The sequence below is a fragment of the Pezoporus flaviventris genome, unplaced genomic scaffold (assembly GCF_033815535.1).
Source record: "Pezoporus flaviventris isolate CSIRO_AGI_PZ_B2104156 unplaced genomic scaffold, CSIRO_AGI_Pfla_v1 ptg000013l, whole genome shotgun sequence".
NCBI classification, from domain to species: domain Eukaryota; kingdom Metazoa; phylum Chordata; class Aves; order Psittaciformes; family Psittacidae; genus Pezoporus; species Pezoporus flaviventris.
The window spans coordinates 20,699,622-20,715,526 of NW_026892561.1; positions in this window are offsets into that span (position 1 = coordinate 20,699,622).

A 15,905-nucleotide genomic window follows, 5' to 3' on the forward strand; every position below is an offset into this window, starting at 1 on the left:
TCTGTGGTATAATAACGAATGTATTGAATCACAAAGTGAAAACAGTGCTCAAAACGATAGGAAGGTTTTTTGCTGCTGCAAGTTACAGTCGGGCTGTGTAGACCTGTGCTATCTACATTATCCTCTTAGATATTTCTTACTATTAGAAAGTTACACAGCTTTGTGAGGTTGCTCTAGGGCAGCAGCCTTAGGGACAAAGTACACACACAAACTCACGCATATCGTTGTGTCCGTAATTCCCCCTGTTATAACGGAAACGGTGGGAAAACTCTGTTCATGTATCAGCCTTACCTGCAGAGCCACCTTGATGGAGGAGGAACTCTGGATATGTTGTGTGTTCCACCCAAGCCGCCGCAGCTGGGAAGCCACAGTCTGCTGTAGCCATAGCGGTTGCCTGTGGGCTGCTTACATTTTTCTGATAGGAACTGGCTGAAGGGCAACAAATAAATTAATAGCAGGAGGTAATCAGAAGATACCAAGGTTTTGGTTTTACTGCTGTGGGTTTATGTTTGAAAGATACAGGACTAAAATAAAAGCATATTCATAATCAATTATTTCAGACTCACAGTTATTCTGTGGGCTAACTTTTGTAGAAGGTGACTTTATTGATGAAGGTCTTTTGCTATCTATGATCTCAGTTTTGCAGCCTAAAAGTGGTTGAATTTGTATTGTCTTCAGCGTAGGTGTCTGCTGCTTGGAAACATTTCAAAATCAGGAGTTTAATTGAATTACTCCTTTGGCATTTTTAAATGCCTTATAATATTTTTAGGTCTGGGGTATAGATGTTCCCTCTGAAAGGGCAGAAACATTTCTGGGAAAAGCACTGAGTGGCTTGGAGACATGGGAGGTAGCAGACTGCCTTTCAGCATTTGAAAAGGCTGTTGAGAGGCTGGGCTACCAGGAGAATAGGCTTTTAATTTCTGCAGCACAGGAGGCTTTCCCTGAATTGCTTGTGGAAAGGCTTTGCTAAAGTGTGGTTTCATTCCTGTCAAATTGTCAATTTGGCGTGGATTTTGTCTATCTGCTTGTCTATCTGTCTTGATGGTTGAGTTTGTTATAAATGTGGCTCAAATAAATTGACGAGAACCAGACCAATGAATTGAATTGGTTTATTGAGCAAGCGACAGCAAGCAAAACAGCACTGAGTGGCTGGGGAGTCTCTGCTCCGCCAACGGCACGCAACCCACTTCCCCAAAGTCACTGGTTTTATACTCTTCTTCATCCGATATACGTGTCACTTCTTGGCATACTCTGCGTCTATGTGGCCTGTTGATAAGGGGTCTCATTCTGCCTCCCAGTGGGTGTGGGGAGGAAGGCTCCTTATCTCCTTCCCCATACATTGCTTACTTTAATGGATGCCTGCGGTCTATAAGCAAAATGTCAAAGTGCCATAATTTTCCAGTAACTCTTAAGCAAGCAAGATTTGATTAACAAACAGTAATTTACTCATCACAATTCCCCTTTTTCTGTTTACCAAAAAATTTGTTCATCAAATCTTTGGAGTTCCACGTGGCTTAAAATTAAGGCGTCTTCTACTGCAGATTCCTTATCTAGTGGCTCATATTGAGCCCTAATGAGCATCAAGTGGGTGGCCTCTAGCCTGTTTTTCACAATTACAATCACTTTGTTAAACACACACGGGCCAAAAGTTAGTCCCAGAATTAACAATATTAAGGGCACTGCAATGGTAGACAGTAATGTAGTCAGCCATGGAGAGTAATTAAACCACGACTCATGCCAACTTTGTTGGGCTTCTCGCTCCCTTTTTTCTAGTCCTTCTCGTAACTTGGTCATGGTGTCCCTTACAATCCCAGTATGATCAGCATACACACAACATTCTTCCTTAAGTGCAGCGCAAAGCCCTCCTTGTTGTAGGAACATTAGGTCTAATCCTCTTTGATTTTGTAACACTACTTCAGATAACGACCGTACAGATTTTTCTAGGGCACTTACGGATTGTTCGATTCTAAGTCCTCATCTACAGGCATTCTTAAGGAGTGAAATTCTTTACTTTGTTTTACTAATGAGGCTACTCCTGTACCTACTCCTGCACCTCCAAGTCGTTAATGCAGTGAAAGGTTCTCATTTAAACAGGTGATGGTCTTGGGCAGTCTGGTGGTCATACATAAAATTTTCAGGATGGTAAAGAATTCTTGGTATTATCATTACTTGGATACAAAAATCTGAGGAATCATTAAACAATTCTAGCGACAGGCAAGGTGTTACACCTATTTTTGAGCAAACCCACTTGGCATTTTTGGCTAGTAATAACCACTTAGCTGTTTTTTTCTGTTTAGTAGAATTTGTATTAACGTCACATAGATGTTTTTGACGTCTTGGAATTTTTTCTACACATCTGCCCTTTCCAATGACCTGAATCAATGTTAGCCCTTGATTTTCCTTTCCCCATGTACATTCTGCTGGGTTAGAACCATTTACATGCCTAGCCTTTGTAGTAACTCCCACCCCTTCATAAAAAGGAAGCTTTATCCCATAACACAGCCAGCAATGTTCGGTTAGGTTGGGATTGGTGGCATTTAACAACTGGTAACTAGCTTCCATTAATTTCCAAAGAAAGTTGTCTCCATTAATGTCCTTAGGATTTTGAGTGTCATTTAATATGAGAATCATTGAGTTGTTGGAAATTATTGTGTCATTTTTAACCCGCACTTCGTCTATTTCAGGAATTTCCTCTGATGGTTTTTCTGCTAGTACTTTGTTAGGTCCTACGGGTTTAGGATCTTGTGGGATTGGTTCCTTCTTTATTAAAATGAGGCCCCCACTATCGGCTCCTGGTTCCTTATATCGTAACCCCCAAGTTTTCCCCGTTACCCACCCTTGGTCGAAAGGGTTCGTTACATTAATCATCAGATGCTGATAGTTTCCCAGTTCGATTCTCCCACGGGGAGCCAATACTATTCCTCCATTCCAATTTCGTTCCAGAGGGGTACATCCATAAGGCCCCCATTGTACCCTTAAAAACCTGTCCGGAGTTCCAGGGACCCAATCTGAGGCTATTGTTTCACATTCCCCGGGGTAATTGCAATATCCTTTTCCTGGATTCGAGCTTGGGCAGAAGTAAAATCCCACACGATCTAAACACGGGCTTCTAGGCACTAGTTGACAGAGGCTAGCAGTAAAAGTGGGCCCTCCTGATGTGATTACACTTTGGACTATTCGTTGATCTTCCCATCTGAACAAGGTCCACCTGAAAGGTTGATGGACATATCCTTTTACCGGGATTAATGTCCATCCCCATATCCAATAGATGATCCAGAAAATTGGTGGGTTACCTCCTCTCATAAATCCGGATTTCCAATCCTTCCCTTGAAATTTGATAGGGGTCTTACTACCCACCTGGCCCATCCACTTAATTTGCGTCTCCTTCCACCCTAAACTTTTGGTGGCTATGGTCCCTCTATATCCCCACCTTAGTACGCCTCTGCTTCCATCGCCTACTCCGTTACCTGGAGCAGCGAGGTCATTTATCTTCTCAGCAGCAGTCGCAGTCTTCAGGGGCTCGGCCATAGTTGAATCCTAATATTCTTGAGGACAGAGTTTAGGGCTCTTGGGTATATGTTCCTCTTGTTCCAATCGTCTCCCTTTTTGGATATAGGTAGCCGCCCTTAAAGGCACCTATGAGCCCACCAATTTTCTGATCCTCAATAATCAATTTCTATTCCTGGTTTTCCTTTGTTTCCACCCAAATCGAATCTTGCAAATTTCAATTGTTCGATCCCAATCCAAAGTTACTACCCTTCCTGCAGAAGTTCTGTGTATTCCTTCTAACATGACCCGTCTGTCAAATCTAAGTATATAATGTCTCTGGACTTTCCCGCAGCCATGTTTTAATTATATTTTATGTCCCTTTCTTCAATGTGATCTTAAGGTCCCCAGGTTGGCTGGTCACTTTCCACTGTACATCTTGAATCAGTCCCTTGACGCGTGTTGCATGGGTCCATCCACGTTCGGCCGTACGAATCGCTGTTTCTGTGGTAAGTAAAACAAGAAATGGTCCCTCCCATCAAGGAGTTAAAGATGCCTCTTTCCATGTTTTAACTAATACTTTATCTCCTGGTTTAATGGAGTGTTTGAACATATTTAGAGGTGGTCTCTGGGCTATCATACCCCGTTTGCGCAATTCTTCCCTTCTCTGCATTAAATGTACGATGTAAGTTTTAAGATGTTCATCCTCTACCTTCGGGTGTTCGGCTGGGAATTCCATATCATATGTCATTCCATACAACATTTCAAAGGGTGATATCCCTACATCAGTTCTTGGCTGAGTTCTCACATTCAACAATGCTAGAGGTAAACTCTTTACCCAGGAAGTTTTAGTTTCTAACATAATTTTTGTTAACTTTGTCTTAATTTCCCCATTCATTCTTTCCACTTGTCCAGAGCTTTGCGGATGCCACGGGGTATGATACTCCCACTTTGTCCCCATAGGAGCTAATGCTTCCCTAACTGTTTTGGAAATGAAATGAGGACCCCTGTTGGAGTCAATGACTTCTATAATCCCATACCTTGGGACTATATTCTCCAGTAATATTTTCACTACACTGCTGGCTGTGGCTCTAGCAGTAGGGAATGCTTCTACATAGTGTGTCAAATGGTCTACTATTACTAATAAATACCTATATCTCCCTACCTTAGGCAGTTCAGTAAAATCTACCTGTATTCTAGCGAAAGGACAGGTCACCAATTCCCGCCCTCCAGGTATTTGCCTTCGTAGGTGTTGTTTATTCACACGTTAGCAAGTCAAGCAACAATCTCCTATCACCTGTTTTACAACATTATGAACTCCAATACACATATATTTTAGGGCAAACTGATCTATTAAGGCTTGGGCTCCCCAGTGTGTGGCCCTATGGAATTCTTTCATAACTTTCCAAGCCAAAGTTTTCGGTAGTACCACTCTGCCATCCGGTAATTTCCACTTTCCCTGACTTTCTTTTACTCCCATCTGTTTAAGTTTTTCTCGTTCTTGTGTGGTGAACACTACCGCTTGAGGTTCCCTATTCTTGGGCTGCTGATCTTGTAGACCTTTGATGGATTATAGGTACTGTTAAGAGCGCTGCCCATTTTGCTTCTGTGTCTGCTAAATTGTTTCCTCTTACTGTGGGAGATAATCCCTTGTACTACAGCTATTTTTCTTGGTTCCCTCAAAGCCTGGAGAGTTTGAGTAAGGAGTGCTTCATGTATAAGCCCTTTTCCTTGTGAATTTATTAACCCTCTCTCTTCCCATATTTTCCCAAAAGTATGCACTACTCCAAAAGCATATTCTGAATCCGTATATATGGTTCCAGCTTTACCTCTTAATAATGGTAAAGCCTTTAATACTGCATATAATTCACAACTGGGGCTTAGGGGTCCTGACTCTATTACCTTAAATTCCTTCCCATCAACTATTGCATATCCTGATTTTTGTTTCCCTTCGACTACTCGGGAAGATCCATCTACAAACAGCTTCTCTCCCTCCCCTAGCTCCTCTTCTTCTAAGTCTGGTCTGATCTTTGTCTGTTCCTCAATGTTGCGTAGGCAATCATGAGTCACACTTTCACTTGGCTCCCCATATAAGAATTGTGCTGGATTTTGTAAGTTTGTTACTTCAAGTTCTAATTTAGGAGAAGAGATTAAAATGCCTTCATACTTCGTAAGCCGGGCGTCTGTTATCCATTTATCGGCTTTCTGCTGTAATATACCCCTGATATTATGTGGCAACAGTACCTTTAGTTCCCCTCCAAAGGTGATTTTATGTGCTTCTTCTACTAGGAGAGCTGCAGCCACTATCGCCTGTAGACAGGTAGGCCATCCTCTACTCACAGGGTCTAAAAGCTTAGAGAGGTATCCCACCGGCTTCTTTCCTCCTGCCCATTCCTGAGCCAAAACCCCGAATGCAGTTCCTTCATCAATACTGACGAATAAATAAAATGGTCTCTTTACATCCAGTAGGCTTAAAACTGGGGCATTAACTAAGTCCGCCTTTAATGCTTCTGATTGGCCTTCATCATCTGCTGTCCACTTTAATAATCCATCCTTAGTCAGCTTAGTATAGAGGAATTTCACCTTTTTGCTGTAGTCTTCAACCCACTGCCTACGATATCCAAAGAGCCCTAGCAGCTGTCTAACTTGCCTCTTAGTTTTAGGGGCTGATAGTGATAGTATGCCGTTTACTCTCTCGGGGTCTAACTTCTTTCTTCCTTTGCTTAATCTATGTCCCAGGTATTTTACGTCTTCCTCAACAAATTGCACTTTTGACTTTGATACTTTCAATCCCTGTAGGCTCAAGAAATTTAATAATTTAATGCTCTCCTGTCGGACTTTCTCCTCACTTTTCCCAGCTAAAAGTAAATCATCTACATATTGAACCAGTGTGACACCCTCACTTAACTCATATCCTTTTAAAATTTGTTCCAAGGCTTGTTCGAATAAGTTCGGAGATTCTGTGAACCCCTGAGGCAGAACTGTCCACCGTAATTGTTGTTTTCTGTGGGTCCTCCCATTCAAAGGCAAAGTAGTCTCTGCAATCTTCTCTCAGAGGACATGCCCAAAAGGCATTCTTAAGATCTATTACACTGTACCACTGCTCATCAGGACATAATTGACTTAAAAGAGTGTGAGGATTTGCCACTACAGGGAATCTAGCCACTGTTCTCCTACTGATTTCTCGTAGATCATGCACTAACCTGTATTTTCCATCTGCTTTCCGTACGGGCAGGATAGGAGTGTTAAAGGGAGACATACAAGGTTCCAGTAATCCTTTTTCAAGTAACTTCTGGATTTCCGGTTTCAAACCCTGCCTCCCTTCTCTAGACAAAGGGTATTGTTTTATCCTTACTGGTATTTCTGGGTTCCTTATTGTGACTGAAAACGGTTCGATATCCAATTTGCCTACCGTTTCCGGGGTATACCATACTTCAGGGTTTATCTTTTCTTCATCTGTTACTCGCAGTGGGCACAATTTAATCTTCAATGTTTCATCCTTTACCTCTAAACTAATCCCTAGTTCAGTCATTAGATCTCTGCCCAATAAATTATAGTCTGCTTCAGGCACTAGCAGCAGGGACCCCACCCCCATTTTAGAATGCGTTTCAAAAAGTACATCCTTTATTACAGGTACTCCAAAAGGTTCTCCTTTTGCTCCAATAACCTGTACCGTCTCCGGGGATATCTTACATCTTCAGGGCAATTTTCGAACAGTTGGTCTTTCTGCTCCTGAGTCCACTAGGAGCTCAACTTCTTGTTGCCAGGGACCCATTTTTAATTTCATCAAGGGCTCTGTTCTTTCTCGAGTCCCCAGCAGATAGAGCCCCTGACACCCCTAATCTTCCTTAAACGTCTTCTCATCCATCATCCTCTTTCTACAGTCTTTCTTAACATGTCCTTTTCCTCCACAATAGAAACAAACCACCGTTCCTCGTTCTTTTTCCCTTGGAGGCCTCCGGGGTCCTGATCCCGATTGTCGGGATTCAGGCCCCTTCTTAGGAGGGGGTACCCTTTGTCCTTCCCTGACCACCACTACCAGCATTCTAGCCTGCTTCTTGTGCGTCTTCTCTTCCCTACAAACATATACCTTCTGAGCTTCTCTCAGTAGTTCATCTGAACCGTGGTCCTGCCAATCTTCTATTTTTTTCCAGCTTCTTCCTAATATCCATCCATGATTTAGCTACAAATTGTGTTTTCAGTAAGGCTTGCCCTACTGGAGTGCTAGGATCTAGCCCTGAATAAAGTTGGAGATTTTTTCTAAGTCTCTCTAACCATTCCGTGGGGGTTTCATCCTTCTTCTGGTGTTCACTGAAGGCTTTATTAATATTTTGTCCCCTAGGGACCGATTCCCTTATCCCCTGAACTATGATAGTCCTTAAGTCCTGCATATGGCCTCTATCCATTTAATTTTGATTATTCCAGTTAGATCTCTGGAGGGGCCACTTAACATCCTCCGCGGGACCTTGCTGATGTTGCTGGTCCCAAATCCTCATTCCGGCCCTCCGGATCATATCCCTTTCTTCTGCTGTGAACAAAATACCCAATACGGCCTGCAGTTCATCCCAGGTGTAAATGTTGGGCCCCAAAAACTGATCTACTCATTCGGCAACTCCCAGGGGATCCTCTCATAAGTTACCCATTTCCTTCTTGAAGTCTCTAACGTCTCCTGAGTTCAAAGGGACAGAGACATATCCCATACCAGGTTGCACTCCTCCCATTGCAACCTCCCAGAGGGGATATAGATTACCCCTGCTTTCCTTTGCCCTACTTTGGCTCTGGGTCACCCGCCTGTTCTCCTCGGGGGAGCTAGGGGTATAATCTGAATCACTGGGGTAGTTTGGAGCTGTTGGAGGAGGAGAGGGCTGCGGTGGCGGTGGTGGTATATAAGGGGGAGGCGAAATGGGGATTTCATCCTCACTCCACGTCTTCTTCTTTGCCCCCCTTTTTCTTTCTTTTGAAGGACATAAATTTGTCCTAGTCTCGGACCCTATCCATAAATGTGCATACTCGCTTTCCTCCAAACTAAATGGTTCCTTTGAATTAACGTAAATGTTTGAAGCCTGGCAGATCCAGTCCTCAAAGGACCCAAATACAGGCCAATATAAATGATCACCTCTAATTTGCTTACGTCCCCAAACTTCCATACAGTAATGTACCATTTTTTCTTTGTCCTTACCCCGCCTAGAAGGGTAGTCATCCCAATATTTAATCATCAATCCCAACTGACTATCCGGTGGTATCTGGGGTAGCTTAGCCTTAAGCTCCGACCCCCCCATGGAATCAGAAGGCTTGCTTTTCTTCTGTCCCATCTTCCGGAGTGCCTTCTCACACACACACAGTCTTTTTGCCCCCTGTTCGTGGCCCAGTCCCTTGCGGGAGATGGGAAGCGCACTACTAAGGGGTCCGCACTCGCTTCGCCCTTAATTGGACATCTCACACAGGCACACTCCGGGATACCCAACCCCAACCGAATGGGTAACCGGCCTATACTTACACACTCCTGCGTCTTTGTTTGGAGCTTCGTGCTCAAAGATTACGGGGTTGCCAGCTTTCTTTTGCTTGCTGTTGAATTTAGGATTCGTCGGTAGAGGGTATGGTGAGATAGCACCCTAGCAGGGGCCACTATACAGTGGGGCGCCTCCCCTGTGTGGGGCTTCATACCAGATTACCTCTATCCGAGTCATGGCACCAAAATTGTTATGAATGTGGCTCAAATAAATTGACGAGAACCAGACCAATGAATCGAATTGGTTTATTGAGCAAGCGACAGCAAGCAAAACAGCGCTGGGCGGCCGGGGAGTCTCTGCTCCGCCAACGGCACGCAACCCACTTCCCCAAAGTCACTGGTTTTATACTCTTCTTCATCCGATATACGTGTCACTTCTTGGCGTACTCTGCGTCTGTGTGGCCTGTTGATAAGGGGTCTCATTCTGCCTCCCAGTGGGTGTGGGGAGGAAGGCTCCTTATCTCCTTCCCCATACATTGCTTACTTTAATGGATGCCTGCGGTTTATAAGCAAAATGTCAAAGTGCCATAATTTTCCAGTAACTCTTAAGCAAGCAAGATTTGATTAACAAACAGTAATTTACTCATCACAAGTTGAATGATGAAGTGTTGACCCTGGGATGCTATACCCAGAATTGCAGAGGAGGTAATGCCATGCCCCCCCAGGCAGTCTCTGCAGAGTCACCCAAGGCCACAGGCTGGAGAGGCTCCGCAAAGCTTCGCGGTTCCATATGGCGGTGAGGAAACCGTCCTCAGTGTGATAAAGCTGAGAGAAATAGATGCTGAGTGTGACTTCTTGGTACTTCAGCAAGAAGTTACAGATTTTGCTTACACAGCAGTGGATAGCCTCATTACAAGGAGAGTAATTTAAATAGAGAATGATGCATCCGGTGTTTTCATAGGCATCTGTAACTGCATCCAGATAACCACCCACCTCGAACAGCATAGAGTCTGGATGGTTGTCTTGGTCAGTACAGTTTGTAGCATGGCCTTTTTGGACTACTCTGCCTGAGAAACTCCTCAGTTCATAGAAGAGAAGGTGTTTGTTTTAGATAGTTGCTGTTGATCTGTATGGGAAGCCAAAGACCCTGTGAAATTCTGCATAAGGGACTCTTGCTTCTTCCCCAGTCTGTATGTGGTAGGGACACCTCCCACAGGTATGGTTCTGTCTCTGCCAGCTGTAGGGCTTTACCACAGTCCCCTGATTTGTCAGGTATTCTTGAAAATTGTTTTCTCTCCTGGATTCATGATCTGGTGAAAAATCTGTGTTTATGTGCTGTACAGCTGACAGTCCTGAATGGAAAAGGAAAGTAATATATTAATTCAATTGGCTTTGCACTTAAACAGCAAAATGTACTTTTAGAAAAAAGTACTGCAGTTTGTGGCAGTGTACAGAAACTTGGTCGATGACACAGAGAACAATGCTCTCTTGAAGTGACAAACTTTACTTCTGCCCTCTTACACCAGCAGGCAAAACTGCATAACAAAAAGAGTCATGCTTTTCAGGAATCTATTAGCAGATGAGCCTTATGCAATCTGGCAAAACAAACAAGTAAACACCAACAAAAAAAGAAAAAGGTATAATTACCATCTCAGCAGCTCCAGCTTGGGGTAGTAGTAAATATTTATCTGTTTTCCTTCACTGGCATTTTAAGATTGGTTCAGAGTTTCCACTTCAGTGATACTGCAAGCTTTCTATGCAAAATTATGTGGTGGAGAAGAAAGTTACCTGGTTACCCAGTTTTGGCAGTTCAGCTGTATGAATGAGTGTTCCCAAATGCCGTAACTTTGCTCTAGGTGTAATGGTGGCAGCAGGCAGGCTCCTGTAGGTGTTTACAAGTGCCAACTGCTAGGAGACGAGAACACAAACAGGATCTTCTTTTGTATGGCCAGCCACCTGTAGTAGTTAAGCCTCTGTTCTTTGCCTGTCAATATTTGTTTCCTGTAAGAAGTGATTAAGTTTTGTTTCTTTAGCACTGTTTTAGCATAAGATTTTTATATCTGAAAGATGGATGTTTTTCTAACAGAGATGTTACTGAATTTGTTTCCAGGTGATTGTTATTTCTGTGTGTATTTGTCTGTTGTGCCAGCTGGGCAGAAAGCACCTGTTGTGCTTATGCTCTTGTACGAAGGCAGAAAGGTTGTCGCTTCTTTAAGAAGTGTGTGTCCCTCACTGAAGCTGTAATTCAAGCAAGCAGTGGGCTATTTAAGGAGCTAAATCATGCCTGCTTTGCTTGGGCAGGGCTCCAGATGAGTGGAAACAGAAGTTTTGTGTAGATGGACAACTTTTGATAATTACTTTTCTTCACTGCAGCTCTAATTGAGCCACTCATCATCCCTGGATCCGGTTTAATTCTGTTACGATTTTCTGACTATGTACAACTTTTCCATCAGCTTGCTTCTGAATTCCATGTTATTTTGCCCTCTGACTGTCAATATTTCATTTTCTTCTTAAATTACTAATTTGATTCATTTGCTTTGTTTTCTCCCACTGACTCTATGCCAGCTTCCATGTATTTTCCTGTGCTGGAGCTCTTTCCTGATCCTGGCCATTGTGCTGTTTTCATTCTGATTACTTCTAAAGATTGGCTTCCTGACATCAAGAATGCTCCATTTGTCATTTTTGACGTTTCTGTACATTTTTGATGTTCAGTTGTACTCTACACTGTGCGTTGCAACAAAATTGTGGCAGCAGTTTTTCTTAGGAAATGAAAAATACATTTGCTACCTGTCATAAAAAAGAGCAGGTCTGAAGAAGGGAGTGCATTTCCTTGTAGAGGGGTGTTAAGAGACAATTATCATCACCTCACCAGTTCTCCTGTAGGTTGCCAGTGTTATTAAATACAATTTTAAGAGTTCCAAACCGGGGCAAGGTTCCAATTAGTGTTGGTGTTTTCGCACAGCTGGAATGGCCGCATGATGGCAGTGTTCTACACCAGAGATGTATCCCGTTTTATGCGTGTTCATAGAGGCAATGGCTTGAACTGTTTCAGTGTGTTTAAAAGTGTTAAAATTTTATATTTCCTTCTAAAACTTGCCTTTTTGTTAGTTTGTTTGTTGGTTTGGCCGGATCAAAACGTAGGAAAAATGTAGTCTTCTCAATTAATAGTGCCACAGCCCAGTTTGATGGATTAATTGGAACAGTGTTCCCACAACCTTAGGGCATTTCTGCATGTGTGGCGCTAGCCTTTGGGTCCTTTGCCAGCACTATCCTCATGAGCCTTCTGAGGTTTGCAGTGACAAGGGCTGCTGGCTCTGCCTCTGTGGGCTCCAGCCTTCCCACCAGTCTGAATCCTCTGCCAGCTCTTGACGAGCAGAGAGGGCTGGGGAGCAGAATCCCAGTGAATCTGTGAATATAAATGGCAGAGGCTTCTCATTTGCCGTGTACATCAGTCCTGTAACTGATCATTTTGGGGGTGCAAAGAGGAAGGATGTTTACAAAGCCGAGCAAAATGGAAGCAAGCTGACCACTCACGATGTTCTCAGAATGGACCCGTTTCTGGTTTATGAGAAAGCAGAAAGTTGTTTTTTCTTCCTTTTCTTTGCACACTTTTTTCTAAAGTAGAAAACAAGCTGGAAATGTGTTATGCAAGATCTCCTAAGCTGATGTATGTATGCACATACATATGGATGTGTGTGTATGCGTACATGTGTATGTATACATGTATACATGTGTATGTATACATGTATACATATACGTGTGTGTATGTGGATTGATCAGTTAATAGGAACACTCATAATACAAAATTTTGTTCCCATGCATGATTTTATTTAGTCATATTGAACAGCTTAGTAGCATTTTTCATCTTCAAAGTAGTTTACAAATCAAGACCAAGTGGTTAAAATATACATTGGTCTAAATGGCTCTCTTGCTGGTATTTCTGCTGCTTAGTGTCAATTAGATCCTATGCAGGGGAAATTGCTAAAGGTGCTTCTGACTTTCAAGGTGCCTAATGTGTCACAGTGATCCTGATATATCTGCAGACATAGTAAATGATGTGGACTTTAGTTAGAGTTGACAGTTTATGTAAGTTGGAAATTTGGAATTCAGATGCTTTGAGGTTGGGAAATAAAAAATGAAAGTACTCAAAATGGCTTTGTCCTTTTGGTAATTTTCATCTTGATTTAAGGTTTTGCAATCCCGACTGGGAGGGAGGCAGGATTTTATCTGATAGGGTACTTAGTTTGGTTCTGTAGCTTGTTGTGTCCAGTATCTCCTATTGGCACTAAATGGTTTAAAATGCTTTGAGATCTTCAGGATATGTGGTGTACTGAGGTGTTTTGTAGAGCTTATTCTGTCTCATTCTCTTTATCCTTCAAATGCAACACACAAGTCAAAATAGTTAATGCCCTGGTATAAAAGCCAGAAATGCAAACTGTTATTTTGCTTTGTCTGGCTGTCCCATGGTTTTGAGCAGAAAGCTTGCCCAAATCTCTCTAATATTAATACTTTTCAACACAGAGCTCTTCATGAGCTCATAGACTGTTCCACATCCTCAGAAAGGCTTGATTTTAAATATATTTTATGAACCTAAAGATAGGTCTTTTAACACTTGAAGTTATTAGGAAAAGTAACATCTCCATCTATCAATTTCATTGCATGAAGACTTCATCTTTATATTAGATCATGTCTAATGGATATGATTAGGAACTCAAAATGCATCTTAAAGGATTCATATCTTCCCCAGTTATGTTTGAAATTATAATTATATCCCTGTCCCTCACAACTATATTTGGAGGGGTCAGGGATATAATTATAACTTCCAGAAATTGTTTCACGTATTAGTAAACTGCAGCTATCTTTGGGGCAGAAGCCAGTAGCTGTTTAATAGTGCTCCACAACAAGGTATAAATGTTCGCAGGAGAAACTGGAGAGGAATTCTTTATCCAGTTAAAACCACAGGGGAAACTTATGAGGTCAGTATGTAATTACTCAGGTTGGAAGTCAGCCAGGATATAAGCCATATGTTTTGCTCCTAGGGAAAAAAAAAGCATAATGATCAGGGCTGTGATTTTTTAATTTTTTTTTTTTAATCCAAATATTAGCTAAAACCTGATATCATTTCAGGCTAAAAAGCACACAGAAATTCTGCGTCATCTATGTGGGCAGCTGGGGCCTGATACTGGTTTTGAACTTGGGATACTGTCATTTATGAAGATGTCTTTTGGAAGCAAAGTTGCATGCACTGATTAGGCAAAAGCTGGGTTTTTTCCTGACGTGATTATATGGAAGTATGATGATGTTTTTTTTTTTTTATTCCCCAAGCTAAAATATTATCGACTTCCATAGTCCAGTACAAGTGTGGTTCTGTTTATGTGAGGGGATCTGGTGCTTCCCCTCAAAGCGCTGCTCTCAGTACAAGAATGGTTCCTTTTTGCTGCTGAAATACAAGTGTTGAAATTCTGTTGCATTTCTTAGTACAGCTTGATTGAAAATAATCTCTGTTGGAAAGCATTTTACACATGATTTCATTCAATAAGAATTTTATCTGAGTTCAAAGTACAGAGGAGTCACATGGTCCTTCAAACAGCCAGAGAATTCATGTTCTTGTGCAGTCCTAAGCGCAATAAGAACCAAAGGATGTGAAGGAAGAAGCAGAATGCTACCCATAACTGCTAAAAACCATATTCATATGGACAATTTAAACTTGAGCTGTTGTGGCATAACTTTCCTCCACACTCAACAATCTCAAATTCACTTAACACGTGAGATTGGGATATCTAGTATTGCAGGAACGTTGGCTCACAGCTCCAGAGCGGAGCCCTTGTATTTTGCATTGTGCCACCGTGCTGTAAAGATCAGCAAGGATTTAGGTCCCAAGTTTGAAACATTTCCTGCTCAAGCTCATGTGAAAGTCAGACATACACAAAACTCTTCCATCAAACTTTCCTCACCTGTCTTGTCCAGCCTCAAAGTGATTTAAATTATCACCTCGCTTCCAGAGATTTTCCGGGGCTCCACTTCTTTTTTGTTTGTTTCCCCTTTTCTATCTTTACATCTAAAAAGAAGTGGTTTTCACTTGTCTGTCTGTTCAGAGTAGAATTTAAAAACATGAAGTTTGGCTACTTCTGAAATCTTCCATCCACTGATAAATTTATGATGCCTCTGATAACAAACAGCATAATGAAAAGCAGCTTGCCTTCCACTTCTGTTAGCATGTAGATCAGCTAATGGTGATCAGGAAAATTAAATCCTTGATGGGCATGCAGAGCATTCTGCTATACCCAAACTGTCAGTAATCTTGGAGGACTCATTGTGAAGCTATGCCTGATGGGCAGCAAGCCAAGCAGGTATCAGACAAACTACACTGACAGATTTTGCTTAGTGGGGGCATTTTCTTCTGTCTCTGTCCGCTGATTTTCCAGAAGTTAGTAGGAACCCAGCAGGTTGTTGACCTCTGTTCATTTCTCAGCTGGATTTGATGGGTTCAAGTGAGTCAGTGGGTTCGTGTGAGTCAGTGAGTTCAGAAATCACACAGGATGGAGCAGAAAGACAGCAGCATGCTTTGTTGCTTTAGGATTGTAGGCTAATAACTATACAGAAGCAGCAAAAAAAGAGAAGAGGATGTCCTATTTTATACCAGTTGAGTCAGAAGGTCTCAGCATGAATTGCCTCAAATTCTTAAGAAAGCTAAGAATAGAAAAATAATGGAAACTTCACTGATTTTTGTTGAAGGTGGTGTTGATTTGTTTGGTACTGTAGCATTACATAGATTGCAGTATCTGTTAGCATAGATAATAGGTATATAGATACATAGATAGCATATCTATTACATAGATAGCAGTAGCCTGGAGAACATAAAGAAGGACTACAGAGCTCTGGGAGAGGTGGTTAGGGGCTCTGGAGCTCAGATTGTCTTTTCATCAATTCTCCAGGATACAGGGGAGGACCCCAAAAAAGCCAGGAGGAT